Raw genomic sequence first — 26,571 nt, forward strand, 5'->3', positions numbered from 1 at the left:
ATTTTAGTTTCACAGATAGAAAAAAGTGGTTTTAAGTTCTCTCACACTATCAGAATAGGGAAAAGAGGGAGTAGAATTGGTACTGCTCAGTGACTTTAAACACAAATATGTTGAAATAAATGTTTAGTAGATAATTAATTCCAATAGAAAAGAAGTGAAAGCCACTAAAAAGTTAGATAACTGAAGAGATGGCAATTCTGATGGAGGAAAAAAATAAATAAAAAGTCTAATAGAATTGGAAAACTTCAAGTGACCCTTTGTGTCCCTACACCCAGCTTTGGCTTCTTTCTTCATTTCTTTTATCCTTCTGCCTCTTTCAACTTTTACAGTCTTTAATGTTGCTTCCTATGTTTGGAAGCCTCCCACTCATTGTCAGCCAAACATCTTTCTTTGCTTTCAAGCCCTATTTAAAACCTACTGCCTCATTGCACCTTTACTAACCTGGCCAGTTTTTGTTCATGCCTTGCTCTTCCTCAAACTTTTTCATGTTCTCTGTTGTCCGAGGCTGATCTTTGAAGATCTTCATGCTTGGAACCACATTTAGGCTTTTTTTAAAAAAAACACTTTTTTTAATTGTTGCTGTTGCAAAGCACAGAAGAACAAGCCAGTTTTTCAGCCTTCTGGGGTGCTTGTTGGGAGCATTCTGCTACTCACAGCAACTTCCTTATACCTGCTGCTGTGTCAATAAAGGAGGAAGGGAAGTCAACTGGTGCACATTTTTGACAGCTACAATATTATTTATCCAGACTAGCTAGTGACCTTGTTTCCCACTTCTCCATTGTTTTCCAACAAGTCAATTTCAGGGTGGGCAAATTGGCAGCAGCTACGCTGTGGGCTTACTAAAACCTTTATGCAGGTTTTAAAAGAGGTGTTATTTGGTCCTTCTACATCCTTGTCTGTCTTCTACAGCCATGTAAGGGAAAGCAAGATTTGTCTCATTCTCCTCTTCCTTCCTCCTACCCATATTAAGTATTTTTACAACACAGCTGAGATAATACCTACAATATGTTGCCAGAAATGAAATACTGCTTTAGTAACCCACAAAGCATATTTAGAACTTTTCTGTTTTCAATCATTCCACTAAATCTAGTCAGAACATAAAAATACATAGAATAAGTGAAACAATAACAACATATGCAGTGGTGGGAACTTAGCAACAAATTAAACTTGAAGCAAAAAAAGAAAAAACACAAATCTACAGTACTTTGAACTTGGCAGAATAGCAATACAAAAGGTCAGCAACAAATAATTTCTGTGTAGACGAAATCTCCATTTTTAGGAATGTTATCCCAAAACTTGAAAGAGAAATGCCAGTTGAAAGAACTGAGTCTCCCCAAGAATCTCACTTAACAAGTAAGAATGAAGCCCAATCAAGCCTTTAAAGTTTACACTCTGATCATTCTATGACAAAATATACTTTGAAATACATACCAATAACTTAAAGGAAAGGTTAAAATAACATTGATAAATACATTAACATTTAAAAAATCTGGAATATTCAGTAAAGGCAAGACAAAACCAAAGCGAAAAGCAAAGCAGACAGTCAAAGTGTCACTAAAATAGCCAAGGGACTTCATCAGGCTTTCTGTCCTTATCACCCTTATGTTCAGTTATATTTTTATGTCATGTAAGGCACAATAAAGGCACTGTGAAGTTTTCCAGCTGTGGTTTATATCAACCTTTTTTTCCAGTCTCTGACTCTCAAAAAGATATTTTCTACTTTGCAGTACAATCTATATTGAAAAACAGATGTGATTTACAATGCAAAGCACCATATGTGAGCATTACAAGATCAGAATCTGATTTATGTCACAGAAGCTAAGAATTTGACCCACTGAACACAAATAAAAAAATTTAATAGAGTCATCTACAGCTTAAAATTGTTTAAGTGTGTTCTGATCCAATTGAAGTCCAAAGGACTATATCAAAGTAGTCTGGTTCATTATGTAGCTCAATGTTGGGAAGAAAAGTTTATTTACTAGCTTTTAACTGAAAAAAAAAAATATTCATATATAATCAGGTTTTGTTCTGATATAACAGAAGATCTGTGTTACATCATTGATGACAATTGATGGCACTTCTCAAATAGCAGCCTCCTGACCAAGATTATGAGCAGGTTTTCTTCAGGACCCACCACATAACACCTCTTGCATTCCTGCAGAATGTCCTGTACTTCTCACCATCACCCCAGCTCTTAGGAAGTAGCTAACATACACTACACCTTCAGGCTGAAAATGCAGCTTGCAGAGGGTGGCTAGCACAGTGGAAGGCAAGTGGACACCACACTCTGGGAGCAGACTTCAGTAAAAAATTAATGATAAGCCTCTAAACCATGGCAACACCTAAAATCTTGACCGATTTGTCTGCCCTACTATCAGTAAAGCTGGGAGCCACAGCATAAACAGAGCACAGACAGTCTTTAACATTTTAAGCAGTGTTGATTAGGCCTGCTCTAAATAGATAACAATATTGAAAACGCTGGCAGCTTTATTTACCCCAAGGCTTTGAATGCTGCCAGCACCTGAGGAGCAAACCAACTGTTACCAGCACTGGGACAGGTCTGCAGCATTTTCCTGTGCTGATGAGAGTTAGATCTCTAGAAATGTTTGACCCCCCTCCCTCAAGCAACATCTGCTGCCAAGTTGAAGAGTTAACAGATCCTGCAGTGCTCTCCTTTAGATTAGACTGCATCTTCTCTCAGCTTTATTTTGGTTTTGAATGGAACACTGACAACCTATTTATATACACAGCAAGAAAACAACCGACCCATTCCAAATAGTAGTTAAATACTGGAATACGTAAAAAAAAAAAAAAAAAAAAAAAAATTCCTGTCCTCATTACAAGAACAGAAGAAAGCCAGTTCCACTTCTGGGAAATAGAACAAGGAAAGCCTCCATCATTTGTGAGAAGAATAGACACACTGAAGAACTGAGTCAGCCCAAGCAGAAGGAACCCTGCTTATCAGCCTGGGAGGAGGGTCACAACAGATGTTCAGGTACCCACCAGAGCTGCTGGCACCCTGGATGTGGCTTCAGCGAGGTGAACACTGTGTTTCCACACAATGATTTTTCTTTCTCATCTTTCATCAGAAGAGGCTGCAAGAGCCCCACCCAGAACATCCTACTGGCTGGTCTTCAGACTTTCACCAGGAAGCGGCAGGTTGAAATCTCCTACAGAAGGAAACCAGCTCTGGAGCCCCCAGCATAGGAAGGACACAGATCTGTTGGAGCGAGTCCAGAGAAGGGCCACAAAAATGGTCAGAGGGATGGAGCACTTCTCCCTGAAGACAGGCTGAGAGAGTTGGGATTATTCAGCCTGGAGAACAGAAGGCTCTGGGAAGTGGCCTTATAATACTTGAAGGGGGCATATAAGAAAGATGGGGACGGATTTCTTAGTAGGGCCCGTAGCAATAGGACAGGGAGTAATAGTTTTAAAATAAAAGAGGGTAGATTCAGACTAGATAGAAGGTAGAAATTCTTTACTGTGAGGGTGGTGAGGCACTGGAATAGGTTGCCCAGAGAAGCTGTGGATGCTCCATCCCTGGAAGTGCTCAAGGCCAGGCTGGATGGGGCTCTGAGCAACCTGGTCTGGTGGAACATGTCCCTACCTGTGGCAGGGGGGTTGGAGCTAGATGATCTTTAAAGTCCCTTCCAACCTAAACCATTCTACGATTCTGTGTGTCCCATCTAACAGGTGAGAGATTTAACCACCAGGTTACCAGTTAAAGGGGGTTCTTCCAGCATCAAAGTTGAGGTTTAGGGTAGGTTTTCTTCACCTGGCATTCTCTGAATACATGCAGTAGGTTAGCTGAATATCCACATTTTGAAAGTCGATGCCTAATTTGTGTGTTTCAGTGACTTGGCCCTGTGAGTTTGTCAGTGCCTCTGAGCACCCTCAGGTCAGACGTATGTCCACTTGGGAAACTCTTCTGGTAGAAAAAGACCTATCTCAACACAGGTGTCAGACAATGTAAAGTTTTAAGTTCCATATTTTGGAATTAATTACCTACATTTGCAGCCTATAAATAGCACTTCAGCATGCATTCACTTTCCAAGCTCCAGAGGAACAGGATTAGCCTCTGGGGAGGATGTTTGGATCTTCCAGGATGAAGCTAGACTCTGCTGGAGTAAAGCTTAGGTATATGCAATGTAAATGGCTACTACGTCTTGGCTGAAGGTCAATATCAAGATCAAATGAACTATCAGTGAAGACACAAATAGATATATGCTTTTCTGGATGTAGGTTCTGGTAATGCAAAGAAAGGGAGGTAGTTAAAATAATTATTGCATAAGATCCTCATTACTACAAGCCCATTCAAGTCTGCCACACTACATACTGTTTAATATGTCATATAAGGTAAGGTAGCGTAACAGTTTCTTAAATTGAAGGTTTTCAAGTTACAGTCTACATAATCTGCATAAACTGTGCCCAGTATCTTTAACAGGCAGCAAAGAGAACTGCTTATGGACAGTCAACCTAAATCGACTGTGCAAGACCTGCACTGCCAGTGGAGCCAAGAGCACAAACAGAGGCTGAAAACCTTTCACATGGGTGACTGCTCTGGATCACAGGCAGGAGGGTATGTTCAGTCTGACATTCCAAAATCCACTTAAAAGGAGTTCTGACTGCAAATGCTGAAGCTCAGGGTATTTATTAAACCCATTGTGCAGAGAAGGCTGTCTACTCACAGCAAGTATTTTTAAGCATGATCACTAATGAGATTGCCACAAAACTTCTAAGCACAAAGAAATTAAAGTCACTCAATCAATGCAGAGATGCCTAATTAGAACACCTTTACATAATAAAACCTGCCTATTAAGACTAGTTTTAAAAGCAATTTGCTCTTCCAGAAAAGGACGCTAGTAGACTAACGGCATTTTTGACAGCCAAGATGGATAGGTCCTGGCCCTATCCATTTTGTCAGCCACAAATCCCTGTGCAGAATGGCCAACAAGGCTTCACGATGTCCTTAGTTAATGCAGAAATTCAGTTTAAGACAGGTTTTATTTTCTTTGCACTTCTATACTGGCCCTATTCAGTGATCTCAGCTATTGTGTTCATTCCGCCTTGAAGTTGTAAATAAGGAGTACGTCCTCCCCCTCCAATCTGTTCTTTCAGTCAAACCTTCGTTTGAGAGTTCCGCCTCAACTTTATTCTGCAGTATCCAAATTTTAGGCTTTTTCTTTCCCACCAGTAAATACGACACATATTTATCTTTCAGTTGCATTGATCTGAAAGTAAGTAAGTCCTACTACAGATGGACAAAACACTGAAGAAAAATACATTTTCATGGGAACTCTTTTTTATCGATGTGACAAAGCTGTCATTATTTTATCTTTGCATGTCCCATCTTACACCTCAAACTGGGTTGTTTTGGTTTTGGTTTTTTTTCCCCAGAATTTCACATCCAAAAGAGCATTCGATTTGCTTTACTATCACATGACGGGAGGAGGCTATGCAGTCTTGGTGTATTGACCCCAACCCCCTAAAGACTTTGTCCATATTTAAATGTTTACATATTTGAATTGTGACAGTTTCCCTAACTTTTTGTAAGTAATTTCTTACGGCACTTAAGTTGCTTACATACTTGGGAGTGGTTCACAGACATAGAGGAGCAGATCCTTTGCAGAGTAGATACCACAAGAACATAACCTGTATTGTTCACCACTGTAACACCTGATAAAGCACCCAGTTGTGGACACTCTCATGTAATGAGGAGATGCAGTTACCAGCTCCCATTTTGACACCGCCATCATCTGGACAGAATCCGAGTGCTACTTTTCCATTTGAGAACATAGACCAACTATCTAACATTTCTCCTAAGAGCCAAAACCACAATCCAGCTACATCTATGTAAGACCCGTTCCAACTACCACCATAAGCTAGACATACCTTTTCTCAGAAAAAACACATGACAATTATGAACAAGTGTGCTTCTCCATGACCTTTTCAAGCACATAGTTTCATTTACTCAAAGGACAAAAAACAAAAATAGTCACAAATTGCTTTATAAGTAGCAGCTCTAAACACAGGACTTCTAAGCCCATTCATCTTGAAAGCCCCAAGGGCCCAGCAGTCAGCAAGAAGACAGGAATATTTCCTCTTCCTTCAAACTGTTCTTGCAGACAATTTCTCCTTAAGTAGGCTGTCAAAAATGAAAAAGTATACATATTTACTCTAGCTCCTTCTGTTCTAAACCTTCCAGTCTGTCTGTCAGACAAGACCCATTAGACAACCACAAAACCCTGCTGGACAAATCTGTTGACCAAGTGATCAGTACAGTTCTACCTCACTACAGGGAAACTAACTCCTTCCTCTGTGACTGCGTTTCAGTTAGCTAAACAAAGCAACCTATACAGGTAATTCCACTGAAATTTTAGTTCACTAGAAAAGTGAGACACCATTGGAAGACAAAGTGTGACCATACAACCATCACAGACAAAACAGAGTTGCAGTCTGCAGCCAACTTGTGTGCACCTTATAACACCATCAAGTATCAATTGACTAGATATAGCTAAATACAAAAATCATCACAGATATGTGCTTTTATATTTGTACTTGAACACCAATCAAATGCAGAAAAAAAACCCCAAGGACATACACGACTGTAGGAGATACTAACATAAAACTGAGATCCCAAGGGGAATTTCATAAGCCCAGTGATAGAAGCAGCAGCATATATGGTACCGTGACAGTTCTTACAAAGGAGGACTGCTACCCAATTTAACTGCTCTATTGTACCTTGTAGAGGAACTGCCAATCAACCTTTCTTTCTTTAAAAATTGTAGGAAAGGTAAAAGAAGACAGCTTTCTTGCAATAGCAAAAAATGTGCAGATCCAAGCTGCCTGCTCTTTTCTCAGAGGACTGATCATAGTATTGCTGTGAAATAGCAGCAATGCAGAAAGATTTGGGAAGTGGCAAGCAACCGAGCAGCACACACTGCAGCCCACTCTGCTTTGTAATCCCTGTATTTAGATGAATAAGAATACCTAATGTCAAAATAAGCTTAAAGAAAAGCAGGTTGGCAAATGCAAAGTTATCCTACTCAAGAATTAGAGATGCAGAACTTGGAATGAGCTGTATTATCCTGCAGACAAAAAATATAATGGTTTTGCCTGCCATGCTATCAATAAAAAATTGTCCAATTTTATAAAGTTATTTGTGAAGTTATTTTTAGCACATTGTGGTGACAAATATTTTTCATTGTCACTGAACTGTTGTTTCCATGGAAATTTTCTCACTAAACTCCTGTTTTATTTGCCCTTACATAGAAGAACAATTCTTTTAATGTCTAGTTATGTGGTTACAATCAAATCAGAAATCTCACTGAATTCCTTAGTGATTCTATGGACAGGGAAGGAGAGAAGGAAGGGAGGAAGGATGGGAAGGAAAGGAGAAAGGCAGGAAAAGAAGACAAAAGGAGGGAGGCCTTTCGCTTCTGAATACAACTTATTAAGCTCCAACACCCTTACACAATCCCCTCAATTAAATAAATAAATATATAAATAAAAAGCACAAGTGTGGCTATAACTAAGCAGTCTTGTCTGTCCTAAAGCTATACATGGAGAATAACCCAGCTGGAATTTAAAAAGTGAGCAAGTAGGCAGTGACTGGAAGAAAATGTTGAGTCAAGTAAGCAATGAGATCCTGAGATTCAAGAAAATGTAAAAATTAAAGTGAAGCCTTAAAGACAGAAGGTCACAGAACTAATGTAAAACATATGAAACAGATCTTTACATAAAGGATTGAACTCTTTTCTCCTTAATCTAGTTTTGTTTACTAACACTATAAAATTCTGCAGGTTGACAGCTTCCTAAGACTATGGGTTTCAAGTACCTGCTATGCGTTGAAATGCTGTAGAGCAAAGAATGGTGGTACTGATGTGGTTCAACAGCCTCAGCAGAGGGTTAGGATTTGTTTGTCATACTCTTTTCCAAAAGCTGGCAGAAGAAAACTCCTTATCACAGACAGAGCTATGTGGTAAGCATCCTAAACACTGATGTGCACCAGCCTGAAAGAGGGGACAAATCTGGCTCTTGCTAGCTGTGCAGCCCTGCATGAAAGATTCGTGCCTGTATGGCTGTGGTGGGTTGACCCTGGCTGGAGACCAGGTGCCCACCAAGCCACTCTATCACTCCCCTCCTCAGCAGGATGTGCAGAGGAGAAAATAAAATTAAAAAAACCTCATGGGTCAAGATAAAGGCAGTTTATTACAGCAAAAGCAAAGGTCATGCATGGAAGCAAAAAACCCCAAAAGATTTATTCTCTACGTCCCATCAGCAGGTGATGTCCAGCCACTTCCCAGGAAGCAGGTCTTCAGTATACATAGTGGTTACTCTGGAAGACAAATGTTATAATAACGAATGCCCCCCTTTCCTCCACCTTTCTCTTAGGTTTTATTGCTGATCAGATGTAATACAGTATGGAGTATCCCTTTGGTCAGTTTGGGTCAGCTGTCCTGGCTATGTCCCCGCCCAAGACCTTGCCCACCCCCAGCCTAGTGGTGAGAGGGGAATGCTGGAGAGACAGCCCTGATGCTGTGCGAGCGCTGCTCAGCAGCAGCCAAAACGCTGGTGTGTTATAAACACTTTCCTAGCTACGGATACAAAGCACAGCACCATGAGGACCGCTATGGAGAAAATTAACTCCGTCTCAGCCAGATCCAATACAAGAGTAAAGTCTACTCCTTTGTATGTACTGATCAGACTGTGTCTTGTGCAGCTGAAATGTTGGGGCAAGAATGGAAACTTTTGGCTGGGAACATTTTTAATGCCTTAAAACACAGGAATGTTACATAGAGAAAACAACTATATCAGGCCGGAGATACATAAGCTGTTACAGGATATATTTCTACATTTCAATAGCTGCAATTTCTTAACATTTCCCGTGTTAAAGTGCTTCACTAGTTCAGATGTGCTTTCTGTATTTCTTTTTTTACCTGAGACCACACACCACACAAGACATTTAATTTAAAAAGTGATCTAAAAGAGTCTCCAACAAGACCTATTAGAACTTTGGCAGTTCATAAAAATGACCAAGAAAGTATGGATTTTTTTTTTTCAAATTAGCAAGGAAATGAAACAAGAAATTAAATGAAACAAAGACAATATATTACAAAACAAGTAACTTGAGAAGTGCTACTTAAATCGGAAGTAGTATTTTGCAGGTATCTAGTAACTGTTCTAAACTGCATGTAATAAAAGTACTAAGTCTCATGAGTGAGACTTCTTTATTTTCTTCTTTATTTTAAATATATGATGAAAAGTGACAGGGCCATTGTTTGTGCAGAAATTACGAAGTGCACTGATGAGGTAAGCATGTAATAGTGAGGTTATGAATTCCCAACATGCTGACAGAAATCCAGGTGTCTGAAAAAGCATTGCAGAGATGTGGCTATGAGTTTTCCCTTCAGCTTCTTCTTCATTTATTTTTTTCCTATGATAACTGAACATATGGAGATTAATTTAAGTGTGGGAGTGACAGTGTGGATGTCTAATTAATTGCCCTAGAAAATAAAAAATGTTTCTGCCTTACTCATAGAAGCCATTTGGCTGAAGTGCTGCCTTACAGTCAAAATCTGCATGTAATATGCAGCATTTGATATAAAAACTGAACAAAAGGCAGAAAAACTTAGTTAAGAACCTGGCTTAGCCATGAGCCAGATTTCAAGTTGGAGTAGGTAAGCTGTGCCATCAGGCATGTGTGTTGGTTACTGCTTGTCAGCTACTGAAGAACTACAAATATGAATATGTACAAGTAAAAGAGTGATGAATTTGTAAATAAACCAAATGGTCTGGTCAAATAGACATGCAGGTGAGTTTTCCTTCTCACTGTAGCAGAGAGTGTTTTCAGAAGAGGTAAGGCTGAAGCAGAATGGGGCTTGCTCCTCTCATATGTCTCAGATAAATAGACACTGGATTTACATTTCTAAGCTTTTGGGCTTTGGGCTTTGTTTATTCTGGTCTCATTTTTCCCTACCACCAGTTTCCCCATAGCATAAATGATCTGGCAGATAATTTTTGTAAATAATTTCCTGAAAGCACTTCAGTGCCATGTTTTCTACACTATGGGTTTTTTTTCCTGAAGGTGTATTGTGTCATTACACTGTGTGTGAGTCCCCTCTTCTAAGGGGAATACGCTCAAAGGGTTTTCAAGCTGTTAGGTCAGAGAAAGGTGTTTCATGGATAAAGCAGCTCCAACAACAACAAACAGGGAGTGTCTCTGAAAAACATATCTAAAATATTAGCACTTTGTGTCAGATAGACTGTAAAGCTGATGTAAAAACTCAGTTGCACCACAACACTTCAGACCATTATACGAGTGGTGCCTGATGATATATTTGATGAGTAGACATGGTACTACAGGCAGAACTCCTGAATGACTACATAACTTAGTAGTGACAGACTATATAACTTAGTAGTAAAAGACCACATAACTTAAAAAGTAAGTTGGGTACAATTAAAGGAAGACAACCATCCATCAAAAATAGAAACTTGATTTTTTCTCCTTTGAGAAAGGCACAGCCTTTATACCAGGTTTATACCAGGTGTGAAAGACAGTTTATATCCTTTTCAAGTCTTCAGAGGCAACAGTATTTTTTCTTTGGTGTTTTCCATTTCCAAAGGACATCACCCAACAAATCAAATGTTTTGAACGTTGCAAGCCTGACATCAAACATCCAGAGTCCAGGAGAACACTTAAGTGTGCATTAAATAAGAGGATAAAAAAGTGTGATGAAAAGGCAAATAGTTTCACCTAAGAACTGGCAGCAATTCAGTGGACAAAAAGAAAAGGGTAAGTCATGGAAATCTTTTGCACGGGTAAAGCAAATTGTTTAATTGCAAGTTAATACTATCATTAAATAGGGAGTAGCAATTACATCAAACTATATTCATAAAAATATATCCCTGTTATTATCTCGTAAAATTAAATTTAATGAGTGAACAATATACAAAACTTAAAGTGTATCAAAGGATAACAAATACCTCTTTGTAGATTAGATTTTGTCTTTTAAAGTAAGGATTGGGAAATAAGAATTTTAAAATTTAGAGAACAAACTGATCCTATACACTGTTGATATATATTTTCTTTCACTATATCATCTGTTTCTCAAACCAACACTAAACCCATTGTTAGGATTAATATTAACTATGGAGGAAAGCAAATATCAGGGAAGACAAGAATAAAATGTGGATACCTTTCCCCCAGCTGTTCTTTAGACTGTTAGAAGCTTAACTCTGCTGTGCTCATTCTGGGTGAATACTGCTTTATTTATTTACCTACTAAACCGGTACTGTTTGGCATTTAGTGAATTATTTTTCTAAAAGCTGTTGCATTGATAGTCTATTAGAAGGCTGTTCCCTTTTTAACCATAATAAAAAGTTAGGATATTGTCTTATCAATGTACATAAACATTATTTTACCTCACCTGAATCCTCACGAACCTTTAATATGTCTTCCACAGTTTACACAAATATTACCTTTCAGTCCTTCTTCAATTTGCTTTTGATAATGTGAAAGTTCTCCTTCTTCAGGGAAATCTGACTATATTTTAAACTTATTTTTGGCTTTACAATCAGACAAATCATAATTAATGCATAGAATGTATCCTAGTGTAGGAACACTGTAGAAGAAAAAAATGAAAGCATAGAATACTAAAAATTATTTCTTTGACATTTAATACATAGCAAAAAATGGTAACTATTCTGCAATAGTTGTATTAATTAAAAAGATCCTCCAGTCATCAGCTAAAAGTACATGATTTAGAGATAACAATGGAAAAACAAGCCAAAAATAGAGAACAAATAGGCATTGTCAGGAAGGAAGAAGTATTGTATAAGAAGCATAAAGAAACATCATGAGTCACGTTTAAAAACAAAATAAAACAAAAAATAACTGGACTGGTGTGTGACTAAAGCCAAAGCGGAAACAGACCATGTCACTGATGTTTATCTAGATTATGGTATAAAAATGCAATATTTGCATTAAACACTTAAAAAATTATTTTTGAAACATAATTTATATACATTTGTTATATAACCTCTTCTTTCACTGCATGTTCAAAATATACATTGAAGGAACTGGAATAAAATTGAATGCATTTCATGTGATCAAGTATTTGTATTTTTGTGCTTAGTCAGTTTTGAATTCTTGCAGACTCACAGAGTACCCCTAAATACAGCCCTGAAAAATAGGAGATAGCTAGATTGCACCATTCCATGAATGAATATCTAAGATATGACTCAGAGGCTCATGCTTGAGATCCATTACCCCTCTGATTTCTCCCTACTTTGAAGAATTAATAAATATCTTCCTACTATAACAGGTCAACATATACAAAGTGGTAGCTGAGTAAGAGTGTGTGGAATCAGGACTTCGTTGATTAATTTTCTGCCTTCCCCACTCCCTCCTACCACTTCTTGAAAGAGCTGAACACTCAGCAAAGTAATTCATCCTTTCCATGCAGTAGGCCTCAGGTAGAAACTGGGAAAAGCTGAACAATGAAATAAATCGGACCTGCCCAGTGACTACTATTTGAAAAATACTTGCTGATCTTTCAAACCCTGCTGAAAATGACACACACCATGAGGCTTAAGATCAGATTATTTCTTTGATATATTTCAGGAGTGCAATAAAGTTGAAATACATTAAGAAAAAAAAACACTCCTTATTCTCATAACAATGGAAAATAAGTGCACATGTTTAAATTTTCAAAGGAACAGACTGGAGTTCTGGCAAATGTTTCTCAATATTGCAAATGGAAAACAATGACTGTACTGAAAGAGATACAGAAACTCCTTGATACAACACGAGCAATATATTTTCATGAGTTCCTTTAGGCAGTTTATGTCCTAAACCTGCAAAGGCATGCACGAGTTTAACTTAATCTACATACATGTTTCTGTTTGGAACTTGCAACAGAATAATAGAAAAAAACACCTTCATTAATACAGGTATGAGATATATATTATGTTCATTGCTTTCACTCACATAATTTTATTTTTGTCAAGCATAAACCCAAAAATAAAATAAGAATACATTCCAATGTGCAGAACACATTGAAGGAGAAAATAGAAATGTTGTAGCAAGATATTAAAAAACCTTACCCCTCAACTTCAAAACAAAAAAAAATTAAGGGAAGACACAAAATTATCTGCTTTTTACCTACCTTGATATTATGTCAGCAATAAGAACATTGACACACCAAAAGTACTGCAGTATGGATAAGAGTAATGTTGTAGCTTCATCTCTGAATTTTCTGACATTATGAGTTAAGAGAGGGACTTTATGTTAGCTTTACTTGTCTGCCAATGTAATGTTTCATGTAGTTTTTAAACTAATTTAGAAAAGAGGAAAAGATCAGGGAAAAAAAACAAAAACAAAAACAAATCCCCCCCGCAAACTTAACTGCATGACACTATCTGTTTTCTGACTTTAGAGGTCTTGATTAACTCCTGCTGGTTTCATTTCTCACAGTTAGCATCCATTGTCTACCGTAAGAGTTCTGTTTCCTTTTTAAAAAAAGAACAACATTTTGTATGTTTCCCATATAAAACCATCAGACATCCGAATATTTTTCTAAATCAGATATTTTTGCTTTTCTTCTCAGCAAAATTAAAATGTATGGGGATGGAAAGGGACAATTTTGTTTTAGGTAACAAGCTGGATTTTCTAATACCAACAGAAATTATGGACATTTTACTGTTGCTTTACAACTTAAAGTTTTATTATTTTTGTTAAATGTAGTACTGGTTTAGAGCTTCAGCTGGACATATGTTTAGACTACAGAGTCCTTCTAAAGGATGTTCTCTTTATGTATATGTATATTTTCTATCTATTTATACACACCAAAACATTTTTTGAGGGGGATTCTGGACACTTTTCTGAGTGCTAACACTTCCCTGCACTTTGACAGAGCATCACGGACTTCAACAGAACCACATAAAGGTAGGAGGCAGACAAACCTATAGTGACTAGGAAGATCAAAGCTTAAGTCTCAGTCTCATTTTCAAATTAGGCTGTGATAGTGCTGGCATTTTCACCCTGCACCTCAAACCTTCCATGTACTATATCCAGTATGGGAACCACAGCCATTTTCTTCCCATGGCTGGCTAGTCTAGCAACAAAGTGTACAATCTTAGGGGAGTTTAATCTAAACTGAGCCTATAAGGGCCACGGCCAACGAACTCATTGCAATTCAAGCCAGGAGCCATGTCCTGCAAGCTTTCCCCATGCCAATATCCCTTTCTTTACATATAGCTCCACTGGACTCAGACATACTTCACTTACATTGTTACTTAAGATCATGTCATTTACTTCATAAGATTATTCACCTCAATTCAAGTTTCCACACTTTAATTACTAAACCTTGTTAGCAAAAGTTGCACTAATTAGAAAAGCTGTGTTCATTAAAAATCACTAGCAATAGCTTGCTTTAAAACCTCCTTCTCCTGGCGCATATTTTCCCTTTTGGCTTCCTGGCATAGATTCTCCTGTTCAGTGGCCACTTGAAAGTAAGGCTGGTAGATTAAGAGAGTCCAGAATATCATGCAGTCTGAAAGAGAAGTTCATCTCACATACCCACTGCTAACCTTCGGAGAGTTAGACATTTAAACTTAACTACTCACCCTTGCTTACCTCCAGAATTAAAGAAGAGACAGTGACAACTACAGAATTTTCCTAAATGTTAAACTCAGAATGACATACATCGCCTTCTGGAGGCTGCAGCTTCTCACCATTGACTATAAAAGGAGCCTAGGGTTACTGGTACAGGTCTAGATGTGTCCCTTTTAGATTCCCATATAAAGACAAGTGAATCCCATCCTACTGGCAAGGGGAGGAATACCACACACCAAGAGCATAAACTGCAAATTAATCATCTGATGCGTTAGTTCCCCAGAATGTTCTTGGGGTCTGGTTTGGTTTGGTTTGGTTTGGTTTGGTTTGGTTTGGTTTGGTTGGCAGGAAGCGTGGGAAAGGTGTTACTCGGGGGGGGGGGGGGGGGGGGGGGGGTGCGGGAAGCTAAACTGAAGGAAAAGTGAAGGAGAGAGTACTTAAAAGGAAAAGAGGCAAAGGGACTTACACAAAGGAACAAAGCAGGTGGAAGAGTGTGGCTCAGCACTTTAGCACAGGGCTAAGCAAGTCCTAAAGAAAGATCTCTAGAAGTTCCCAAATGCCTTCCTTGGCTGTCTGAAACTGCATTATGATGTGAATTCAGTTCTTGAGTTGTTCATCTCTGCATTTTCCCTACATAGAGTAGAGAAGTATGAACACTTGGATCATCCCTATGATAAAACAAAAGTCTCCCCTTCTACTACTTTTAGTCCGGAGCGGACAATGGGGAGAGGTGACTGGCTGAGCTTGATTTAAACCTCCCACACTCCAGTGCCATTACAAGTCCTTCTGCAGCAAACTGTAGAGGAAATATTCCTGTAGAGACTGATTCATGAACAGTAAGTAAATGTGTGTTTTCAATGTATATAGCCAAAACCTGCACAAATGCATTAGGATAGTGGTTCTCAGATGCTTTGGACCAGTGGACTATCATTAGCCCTTAACATTTTTGAAGACCATTACATAAGCTACCAAGGACATGTCACACATTTACTCCTAACCATAGTCCCACAGACCAGCTGTGGGACCTTTCTGATATCTCGGTGGACCGATGGTTCCCAGAGTGTGGCTTGCAGTTCAAAAGCCACTGCTGGGGCCTGGGAGCTTGAACATGAAAGGTACTGAAAACTGACCAAACAGTGAAATGGACCTGGCTGGTTTTAACATCAAGCTGAGTGAAACACAAAGATTAACAAACTTAGGATTTACTGTAAATCTAAAACTGAATAGATCTAAAAGCCTTTTATGGGGATTAATTTCTAAATCTCTTTTAGCAATCCAAGGTATTTTTAGTAACATAGGTGTCAGTTTTAGCAATTTTTATGCATGTGCAGCTTTCACTGAATCCAGTCAGAACTGAAGAGAACAAAACCATCAATGTTTGGACTGCTGTCACGTACAAAATATTTTTCTATTTTTTAATTCACTTCTGTCCTAAACCAAACTGCCTTTACTGGTGCATAACATGCTGTAGCCTGAAAATAACCTACAGCAGTACTATTACTAGATGTGCCCATAACATGATATATTTAAACTCTGCTGGTTCAGTACAAGGCTGCCATGTTACCCAACTGACAAAAGGGAATTTAGGCCGAGGAAAGTCCTATTGATCTTTTCTATGAGTAAATTATTGAAATACAGTTGATATCAAAAGAACTTGGTTAACTTTCCTTGATTTTATGAGCTAACAAGCAACATTCTAAATTCTTTTTAAAAGTTTTTCCGACTCACCTTAATATTTACAGTTGTATTATTCCCTGAAAATAGAGACAATATCCTAGTCAAGACCTTCCTCTTTTGACTGCCCATAATCTATGCTTAAGCACTCTAAGCACACTTGATTTTATATATACTTGTATAAAGGCTTTACATAATACTTTAACTATAATTTATACTACTATGAAAAATTATTTATTTTGAGACTTTGATACTAGATATTCTATACCCACACCTTTTCATGGATAGCCAAATTTTAATCTTGCTAGTCTTCGGATCTGTTATTTGTAGTCTGGAACCTATTATTCCTGAATAAGGCTTGCAAGACTGAGCCCAGAGTTTTAAAATATGCATGTGAAATAGGTCATTATTAATATTTTTAAATGCAACTTTTGGTCGGTGGGATATTTTTCTTAAAAACAGCCAAGATGATTTGGAGCTATATCTGATCAACAAAGAAAACAGATAATTTATTCAAGTATGTTCTGGTCATCGTTTATAATTTGAATTATTAATCCTTGATTAAGGTAGTAGGAATAAGGTACTGCATTTTTTTCTGATACTCCTCCTTCAAGGAAATGCAGAATGGGACCTATTAGTTCTAATGACTCTTCAATGTTTCAAAACCATCTTGAACAATCGCCAAGGGGCAGAAATGCTAATGTTTGCTGAAGGAAAGGAAGGCTTAAATGAATTTTATCTATTTTCTTATCCAAAGGACGTTAAAGTAGCATTGCTAAGAGACAGTTTATTGTTCTCCTCAAGACAATTACCCAGCACTGATGAGAGAGAGGAGGGGCTACACTTACTCTTCCTAAAACTAATTTTTGTGAATCAGGAGCGTGACTCAGCCTGGTCAGTGATGTTGATGTTAGCCTCAGAAAGAGATAGCTTCATTATGCATGTTACTTCCTATCTTGGGGAGGGGAGGAAAAATAGACAAAACTCTTGCCATTTGATCGCAGAGGAAAGAATCACAGCATTACAATTTATGAACCAGATATGAATTGGAACAGATTCACAAGAAGAGTGAAATCAATGAAGCTTCACAAACTAACATCAGCTGACAAGAGGCTCTCAAAGACCACAACTTCATCAGACAAGTTCAGCAGAGAAACCTTAAAAACCAACACATCTAAAAGCACCCCCAGTAGCATACATCAAATGAACTAACATTTTATTTCAATCCAGAATTGTATGTACCATGAACCCCCAAAAGTGCTTTTGCAGCTTGGTAAGCATAATGGGTACTCCCACATTTTGAGTCTTGGGGTGGTAGGTGAGCTGCCTGACCAATATATATCCATACCAAGGGCAGGCGCTGAGACGATGGCTAATAGCAGTTCCAGGGAGACAGCAACAGCAGTGTAATTTTTAACAAATCCTAATGGTGAACTGGACTGAATTGCTTCCAGGACAGCCTTGCCTGAGACTGGCTGTCCTTTAGGAACACAACAATGAAGCAGCAATGGTCTGGCCATGGGGGAGAAAGTATCGGCTCCAAACTGGGGAAGTGCTATGTAGGAAAAGCCACTGCAGTGCAGGTAGCTGGTTGCTGGCTGTTTTTGAGCTCTGCTAGTACGGTACTTGCAGAGTAATAGCACAAATCCATTCACTAGTCATTTCTCACTTTCTAAGAGGCAGCCACGGTCATACTGTCTCATCCCATCAATACTTGGTTTTATTTTTTTTTTTTTATGTTTTATCATAAAATGCTTCCCAAACGTTTTTTTCCTGCTTTTTATAGCAGTGTAAACTACGGTTCTCCTACCCTGCTCTCTTTTTTTTTTTCTCCTCCTTTCTCATGTTTGATCAAAGTCCTTTAACTGGCCAGATTCTCCATCAGTTCTAGGATTTTATGCTTTTTTTTTTTTTTCTCTGCATGTAGACGTCATGCCTTTGTTCACGAAACATTTTTCTACTCTTTCATCTGGTTTGAGGCTGTAACGCTGTGGTGCTGTGGTGGCACCTGAAAGGAACATGTAAAGAAGAAACAGTTAACATATGAAGTCCAGTGTATTTTTTCTGATACATTTCAAATACAGTGCATATGAAAAAGTGATTTGCAATAACTCTTGCCTCTCACATTCCTTTATTTCTTTTTTAACTTTCACCCTCTTGATCCTGCAGTATTGCAGTAAAAGAACAAGAAACTAAAAGAAAAAAATGAAACAAAAAATGTTGTGAGGAAAATTAAATAGAGCAAAAAATATTTTAACTACTTTAAATTATCATACCCATTCACAACAGGAAACACATTATGCACTAATCCAGAGCTCCTGAACAGTCAAGAGGAAGAATTTGGAGCTGATAAAAATGCAAATGTTTATAGATAGGCCTCTTTCCTAAGGGAGGGGTAGACGATTTCAGGATGAATTGCATTATATTGTTTTGTTTCACGAGGTCATTGCTTGGCTGCAGGGGTGGATGATGGAGCAATTCGGTCATTGTGACACCTACAAGATGAGCTAAAGGTCATTTGTTTGCTTATTTAGATGGATGTCTGGTCTTTTAGGCAACAGACTGATCTGTTAGGATGCAGGGTACTGGAACCATCACAAGATGCAGCCTCCATGGCCCTTCGGCAACAGGGGCAGGGACCCAGCCTGGAGCACAGAGAACAGCAATCTTTTCCAAGGTGGTCTGCGGAGAGTGGTCAAGCAGTAGTACTGGCCTGAGAAAGCCGACTGGGAAGAAATGTAGTTGGTATGGAAAATGTTTGGCTCTGCAAACCCCATGGAAGCTTTGGACACTCATCTGTCCGCACTCAGAACACAAATATTCTCCCAACTTCTCACGCTTTCTCCATGCTCTTCAGTTTCATCAAATTTAATTCACTGTCTGAGTGTGAACAGGATCAGTACTAGCAGGATAGTAAAAAAATAAGTTTCAAAATTAAATAAAGTTAAGATATATGCACAAAACTACAAAAAGTCTGTTTTCTATTTTCTCTTCTCAGGTCAAGCCCATCATGCAATTTTGCCAAAAGACCCCTAGTTGACACTGGACAGTGAGGTGGTCCACTCAGACCTTGGCCACCTTATTAATTTTTGACCGAATATTGTCATGATCAAAATACTCCAGTTCATACTCTTTACGGTAAATGTCTCATAGTAAGTAGATCAAAATCAGGCAACCCACTTAAATTCTCTGTGATACATTTTCTGCAACTGTTAAAATGTGTGATGCTTCTGTTGTTAGAGTCGGTCATGGGATGAGTTGAGCTATTGTCACTCATTTGTCAAGTCTGGCCTTTCCAAATTGTCTGCAAATGACGCTGAATCTTCCAGAAATGGTAATGTTTCCTCAAAATTTAAATGAAAGATCTCCAGAAATATTCCTTTGTGCATCTTGGTTTTACTTGCTTTATAAAATTGGTGACCTACATTACATGGAATGCTTTCTGTTAGTCAATTACATGTCCTAACCTTTAGAAATAGGAGGAGTACCTATTTTCTCACAAAAATTATGAAGAGTGTTGTAGCTCAAGGATTAATTTGGAAAACAATTTGAAATCCTCAGGGAGAGGGCTCTGTAGACCTAGAAGAAATTCCCTCTTACTCTCAGTCAATGTGTTGCGTGTTTTTATGCTATCTTCATATATCAGTGCAAGAGGAACATTAAATAATAACTATTTTGTGCCTTGAAAAATGTATCCACTTAGAGAAATCTGCCATAACAGTGCAGCAAAAAATTAACGTTACATACCCCTCCCACCTTTGCTTCCTTCCTGTGAAGAAAATAGGATATTATTGCCATTTCATAGACAAAGAACTGAAGCACAGCCTACCTACTTTCCTGCAAGACAAAAGTAAGCCAGTACAGACATGTACCCAAACTGCAATGCGTTAAACACATCATCTCCTTCTTAGCTGTTCCAAAGCTAATTTTGTCTGCCTGAGAGCTAGGAGATATGACAGAACAGTGCAGAACACATCTGCCAATCTTATAAAGCTGTATCGAGAAATGCAATTTCCAAGTGCCTGGGGAAGCCTTGCTCAGCTACAGTGATCAGTGCAGAGGGTGCTGAACTGCAGAACCGAATGTAAGAGAATTTTATATGCATTCAGATAGTTTTATATTCTCCTTCTGGGAATAAATGTGAGAAACCTCCTCAGCTGAACAGTCTGCAGGATTGCTTACCTCAGTATTTTGATTTTCCAATTGACCTCTAGATATGGAGAGGTAAGGTAGTATTTTTAGCAACATCCAAAATGGGCAGGAGCCATTTACTGCTCACAGTCTCTTTTGATTGCCTCTCTTGAACAAGGAGAAAAATGTAACAGCCATTCAGGTAAGAAAGAAAGAGACAATGAAGCTCAGGCAAGCCATGATAATAACGTAGTTAGGATGATTTATTTATTTGCCAGTTCTTGTGGGATGTTTTGTGCTGACTTCATCCTGTTGCTTTAACCCTCTAGGCTCTGCACCATCTCGGTCTGCAACAGTAGTGATAAGTGAGCTTCTCCGTTTCATTTCTCTTGCAGCGTTGGCTCTGGCAACAGTGGGATTTGAACGGTAACAAAGGAGAAGCCGGGTATTAATGGCAGACCCAATGAACCTGACAGCCTGTGCCACTGCTGGCCAGTCATTCCAGTGAGATGCCTAACAGAAGGGCGGGTAGGATGTCAAAACAAGGCTCGAAAAAACACACAAAGGGGTTGTAGAATTACGTATGGGTTATGGATGGGGATTTTTCATTGCGGCGGGGACGCGGAAGATCTACTGCATTGGGTGGGAGAGGAGAACTCAAATCAGGGTCTCCGATTTCCAATTTAATTCCCAACCCTGTTATTCACTCACAGCGTCAGCCCGGACAACGCTTCAGGGCTCAAACGTTTCTAACCCCGTTTATTTTTCCTTCACCGATCAAGGAGCCCTCGGCTGGAGAAAGGGAGGTGCTGAACACCTGCGGCCCCCACCCCTTCCTCCTCCTCCTGCGGGAGCGGCGGACACGCCCGATGGGAAGCTGGACCCGGTGTCCCCCGGTCCCCGTCGCCGGCAGCGAGCGACAAGCTAGCTCCCGCCGCTCGGACCTCAGCGGCGCCGCGCAACCGGGGACTGGGCAGCTCCCGGCGCGGCGCGCTCCAGGCGCCCAGCTCACCCCTGCGGCCGCAGCTGAGCCTCACCCGGGCTCCGCCGGGCTCCCCGTGCCCGCCGCTGAGGAGCCGCGAAGCCGCCGGTGAGGCCCTCGCGGCCCCCTCAGGCCCCGGCCCGGCGCTCAGCAGCGCCCAGCTGCCCTCAGGCAGGGGGAGGCCGTGAAGCGACGCCGCCTCGGGCCCCGGCCGGCACGGCACGGCATTGCGCGGCGGCCCCGCGCCCCCTGGGGCAGGGGAGGACCGCGCCCCGGGCGCGCCGCCGGACCGTTAGGGCGGCCCCGCGCGGTCACGCCTCCCCTCACGGCGGCGCCACCGCCCCCGGGACGGCCCCGGCCCTGGCCCCCGCCCACCGGGGCAACCGCCGCACCTCGGCCCCGCGGCCCGGCTGCCGCCCGGCCCGCCCTCCCTGGCGGAACCACGGCCTCTCCCGCCGCCGGGGGATCCCCGCCCTCCCGAGGCAGTTCCCAGCCCCGCTGGCGGCGGCCCGCGACCCACGGGCGGGGAGGACACGCCGCCGCGGCCCGCCCCCGCCCCGCCCCGCGGGAGCCGCTCGTGGCAAAGTCACCGACCCCCGAAGCCCGCCGGGCTCCATCAAACGCCGCGGCCCCGCCCGCCGACGTCATGGAAAGAAGCGCGTCAGCCTCCCGCCCGCCAGTGGCGGGAGCGGGGGGCGGGGAGAGGTGCGGGGCCCCGCCCCCGCAGGCGCCGTGCCTATCGGCGCCCCTCCTCCGCCTCCCCCATTGAAGACGCAGCACGTCGGGACCCCCCTTCCCCGGCCGCGCGAGGGGCCCCGTCACGTGGCCGGCGCTCCGCAGGCGGCGAGGGGGGCGGCGGGGACCGGCGGCTGCGGCGCTGGGAGGGGAGGGGGCGGCGGGAGCGGACAAGTGAGTGACCGCGGCGGGCGGGCGGGCGGAGGAGGGAGGCGGGCGGACCGCTGCGCCCCGCCCCGCCCTGCCCGGTGGCGCCCGGCTCCCGTAGCGGCTGCTCTGCGGTGCTGGGGCTCGGCGGAGCGCTCGGCGCTGCCCGGTGCGTGTGGGGGAAAGGAGGCGGGCGGGCCCTGGGGAGCGGCGGCGGCGGGAGCGGCCGCCGGGAGGGCGAATCGCTGGTTCCTGCCGGTGAGGCGACGGGGGCGGGGCGGGCGGTCCGCGCCCCCCCCTTCCTTCTCCTCCTCCTCCTCCTCCTCCCCCGGCTCTCCCCGCGCCGGTGCCCCCTCCCTCTCGCCTTCCCTCCCCAATTCGGTCGCCGCTTCCCCCCCGCCCCCTCTCCCGCCCTCCTCCCGCGGCCGCAGGGCGGGGGCGGTGGGGCCGGCCGGCCGTGGGCAGGGCGGGGAGCGCGGGGACCTTGTGCGCTCGGCGAGCGGGCGGCGGCAGGTTCACGGGCGCCTCGTCCCGGCCCCCGGCTGGCGGCTGGCTGGTGGCGGGGTCGGCCCCGCGGCGCCGAGGTAAGTGCGGCGGCTCCGGGCGGCTGTCCTCCCGGCTGGCCGGGGCGGGCAGCCGCGCGGCGGCAGGTGCAGCGTTGCTCCGCTCCCGCTGCGGGCCGGGGTGGGCTCGCCCGGGGAGGCGGCGTGCGGCACGGCGGGGGTGGCGGCGGCAGCGGGGCCGCCGGTGGTCCTGGGTGCCGCGCTCCCAGGCTTTCGCCGCTTTTTCCCCGCAGGTAACCGAAGCGCGCACCTGGCCCCGCCGCCGTGCAGCCGGGGCGCGGCGTGACCTTGAGGGCAGCGGATGCGGGGCTGAGCCTCCGCGGGAGCGCAGCCGCCCGGCACGGCGCCTCCACACCGCCGCGGACCCCGCGGCCGGGCAGGGCCGGCACGCCGCAGCCCCCGCCGGGCGGGCGGGCGCGCACACGCCGCGGATTAAGGTGGTGCTCAGCCGCCGCCTGCCCGCCCGCCGGGTTAAGTAGCCGGGATTAGCCCGCTGCGGCTGCACGACACCGACATCCTGGGCGCCTCTCCGCCGCCCCGCGGGGGCCGGCAGTCCCGCAGCCGCCCCCGCCGCCTCCTCCTTCCCTCGCTCGCCCGCCCGCCCGCCGCGCCCCCGGGGCGGTGTTTTTGGCCGCAGCTGGGTCGTACGCCGCTCTCCGTCGGGGCGGGCGGGCTGCTTTGATTTGTCGATGCCCGGCCCGGCTGCTCATCGACCGGCGCGGGCGGGGGGGGGGATGCGGCGCCCCTTCGGGAGCCGAGGGGGCGAAGCTCTGGCGGGCGTCGCGCCGCGGGTGAGCGCGGGGCCGCTCCGCGGCGGGGAGCGCCTCTGACGGCGGTGTCATCCTCGTCCCGGCGGTGCGTGTAACCTTTGGATGTAGCACCACGTGAGTCCGGGAGCGGGCCGGAGCCTCCGGCGAGAGATGGCTGGCCGCTGCCCGGCGCGGGAGGGAGCGCTAGTCGCTCACGGTGGAGCGGAGCGGGAGGGCGGGTGGCCGCACCGCCGAGCCCCGCCGGCTGTCGGACAAGGCTGAGGTCGGACGGGTTCGGGCTCTCGGCAGGAGAGGTCTCACGGACGGCTGCCGGGTGGAGGTGGCCGCCTCGCCTTCGGGAGCGTTTCTTTGAGCGCGGGGTGCAGCCGTGCGAGTGGAGGCTGCGGGGCGCTGGGGGTGTCGGCTGAGCCCCCAGAGGCGTTTGGACATCGGTAGCTGTGGACGAGTCTGTCTCAGGTCTGGCAACCGATTTGCACGTAACGGGAGTGTGCAGCGCTGTGCGTGTTTCACGCTCGACATAAATTCTTAATAATATCGAAATGTTTTTTTTACGTTTCACTTTTTAAACTGCATGGCGGGGCAGGGGAGGAAAGATGCACAGTAACAAAATTTCGGGGCCTCTTGGGGTTTTACAATCTCCATTACAGAAATACTTAAGGATCTATTACCTACAGTTTTCTTAAATTTGCAGCTTCAGGTGCTGAGGCTTTCTTCTCAAGGTCTGTTCGAAAGGAACTGGTGATAATTCCTTGTGCCTTGTCTCAAACCGCCATTCTGAGAACGTGTTTGCGATGGTATCTGGCTTAACAGTGTTTGGGGGGTGACAAGCCAGGTGAATATTCAGATCGTGTCCCTTAACGTGTCTCTTTTTTGGAAGTGAAGTCCCAAGCTGAATGTCTGTGAAACATGTATTGCATCATTGGCGACTGACAAACCTGATGTGGAGGGGGGAGAAGGGAGTAGTGTGCCTTTGGAGAGCCACCACCTGTTGAAGAGTTGTTGCATCTTTAAAACACTGGTGGCTCCTAATGAATTTGAGTTGAAATAGTGTTTTTAAGTGCTCAGAAAGACTGTGGCTAGATAAGTTGCCAACTCCTTGGTTCATCAGGCAGTGTGTGTTCAGAAGGTGGTAGCTGTAGCTATTTCCAGTGCCTCCCCCCCCCCCCCCCCCCCCGCCCCCTTTCACCCCCGTTTGGAGCTTTTCAAGAATTTGTTCCAAACACCACAAATCGTGAATTCCAACAGAAGTAAACTTGCGTATCTTTAAACTATTGGCTCTTTTGGCAGGAATAGCTTCCAATGTACTAGGACTTTAGTACTTATGGCATAATGAATGGAAACTCTCTCGGTGTCAGTGGAAAAAGTGGTCACTGAATTCAGTGAGGGGAAAAAAACCTCGTACACTTCAATGTGAAATTGTCGTCTGTAATAGCATCAAACAACATTGGGTGGTCTAGTGTATTGCTGCTTTTCCTGTTTGTTATGGTAACCCAACCTGGGTGGGTTATCTGAAGAAAACAGGGATCCTGTGTTGTGCACAGACACTTGCAGGTTCTCCTGATCAATGTTGTTATCTTGGTGCTGATTGCAACATTATTACTTCAATTCATCCAAAGGAAAACGCTGTTCACCATGTGGGGAACCAAAATCTAGTGATAAAACCTAATTTTAAAGGGAATTGTGTTTGGCAACTTGAAGCAGAAAAGAGACTAGTGTCACATTAGCATTGGGTAAACTGTGTATGGGTTTCTTACAAAGTTACGTTACATATAGGTAATGGTATAAGCAAATCCTCATTCGGGTAATATATAATCAGTTAGTAATTGGTGGGTGATCCTACCAATTAAAATGCTCTGCAGTCTGACGTTAGAATCTCATTTAGAAAGTGATTCTTTCATGGCCCACAATATAGAGAACAGTCAGCTGTTAAAATCGAGAACCACTAAACCATGTTGTGGAAGCTTAACAGGAAGCTGAGAGGCTTGTAAATGTCTTGCAGCTCAGTCATGAAGTAATTACGTTTTGGCTTTTTTTACTGTTTGGATCTATTTGGAAAAGAAGAATATGATAAACTGGAGACAGTCATAAGGTGAAGATACTAAGAAGGAAGAAACAAGTTGAATCTGCTGAAGCCATCTCAGAAACTGATCCTTTGGAAGAATTAACTTTGCCAACATTTAAGACATTTAAGATTTTAGAGCTAGGAACTCAGTGTTAACCAACAAGTTCAAAATGGACCTGGCAAAGCAATCAATAACATGCCATAGCAAGCAAGTCTCCCTTGACATAAGGGTGGACAAGATAACCTAAAGTATCTTCTAACTCAAATTTCTTCCATTAAGGTAGACTAAATATTAATGGCACTGAGCATTCTTTACCACTGAAATGTGACCTCAGTGATGTCTTTCAGTGTTTGAACTGTTTATTTTAATATATGTTTTCTTCCTTTTTTTAAAGGGAAAATTAACACTAGTGCAACAAGGACACACATTTTGCCCAGAGTTGAGGTGGGGTTTCAGTCAGGGCAATTTAATCTAATGCAGAATAATGAACAGCCATGATTAGCCCGGGGCATTTAAATGTAAGTATCTTTTGAGAAATAAGGAAGACTACTTGAATCTGTGGCAGATTTTGTTACAGAAATGCATGCTTACTTTCCTCCAAAAGGATCAATAACTTTGCAAAAATATTTTAAAATTTGTACTCTTCAGTATTCTCAACTTGTCTTAAAATGAATAATAATAATAAAACAACTTGTTTAAAGCTGCTGTTCAGGAGATAATGATCTTTCTCTGTAGAGTATTTTAATTAAAAATCAGATAAAATCTAGGTGTTACAGTGTTTTGTCTAAAAAGCTAAGATTAGCCTGGCTTGCTATAGTGTGTGCAACAGTCTTAAGTAGGTTTATTTATTTAAACCTGTTGAGTTTTCACTTGAAAGCATAATTTTTAT

At 43.1% G+C, this 26,571-nt stretch overlaps 1 protein-coding gene across 6 annotated transcripts in view; it reads left to right on the forward strand.

Moving 5' to 3' along the window:
* The first annotated feature begins 22,183 nt into the window (after nt 1–22,183).
* Nucleotides 22,184–26,571, forward strand: part of ATP2B1 (ATPase plasma membrane Ca2+ transporting 1) — a 65,996-nt gene continuing 61,608 nt past the window's right edge. Inside the window, exon 1 of one of the 6 annotated variants that reach the window (XM_056339795.1) lies at nt 22,184–22,313. The gene's annotated coding sequence lies outside the window, so the exon portion shown is untranslated. The other 5 variants (XM_056339794.1, XM_056339796.1, XM_056339801.1 and 2 more) reach the window with 5 other exon arrangements.

The sequence above is a fragment of the Falco biarmicus genome, chromosome 5 (assembly GCF_023638135.1).
Source record: "Falco biarmicus isolate bFalBia1 chromosome 5, bFalBia1.pri, whole genome shotgun sequence".
NCBI lineage: Eukaryota > Metazoa > Chordata > Aves > Falconiformes > Falconidae > Falco > Falco biarmicus.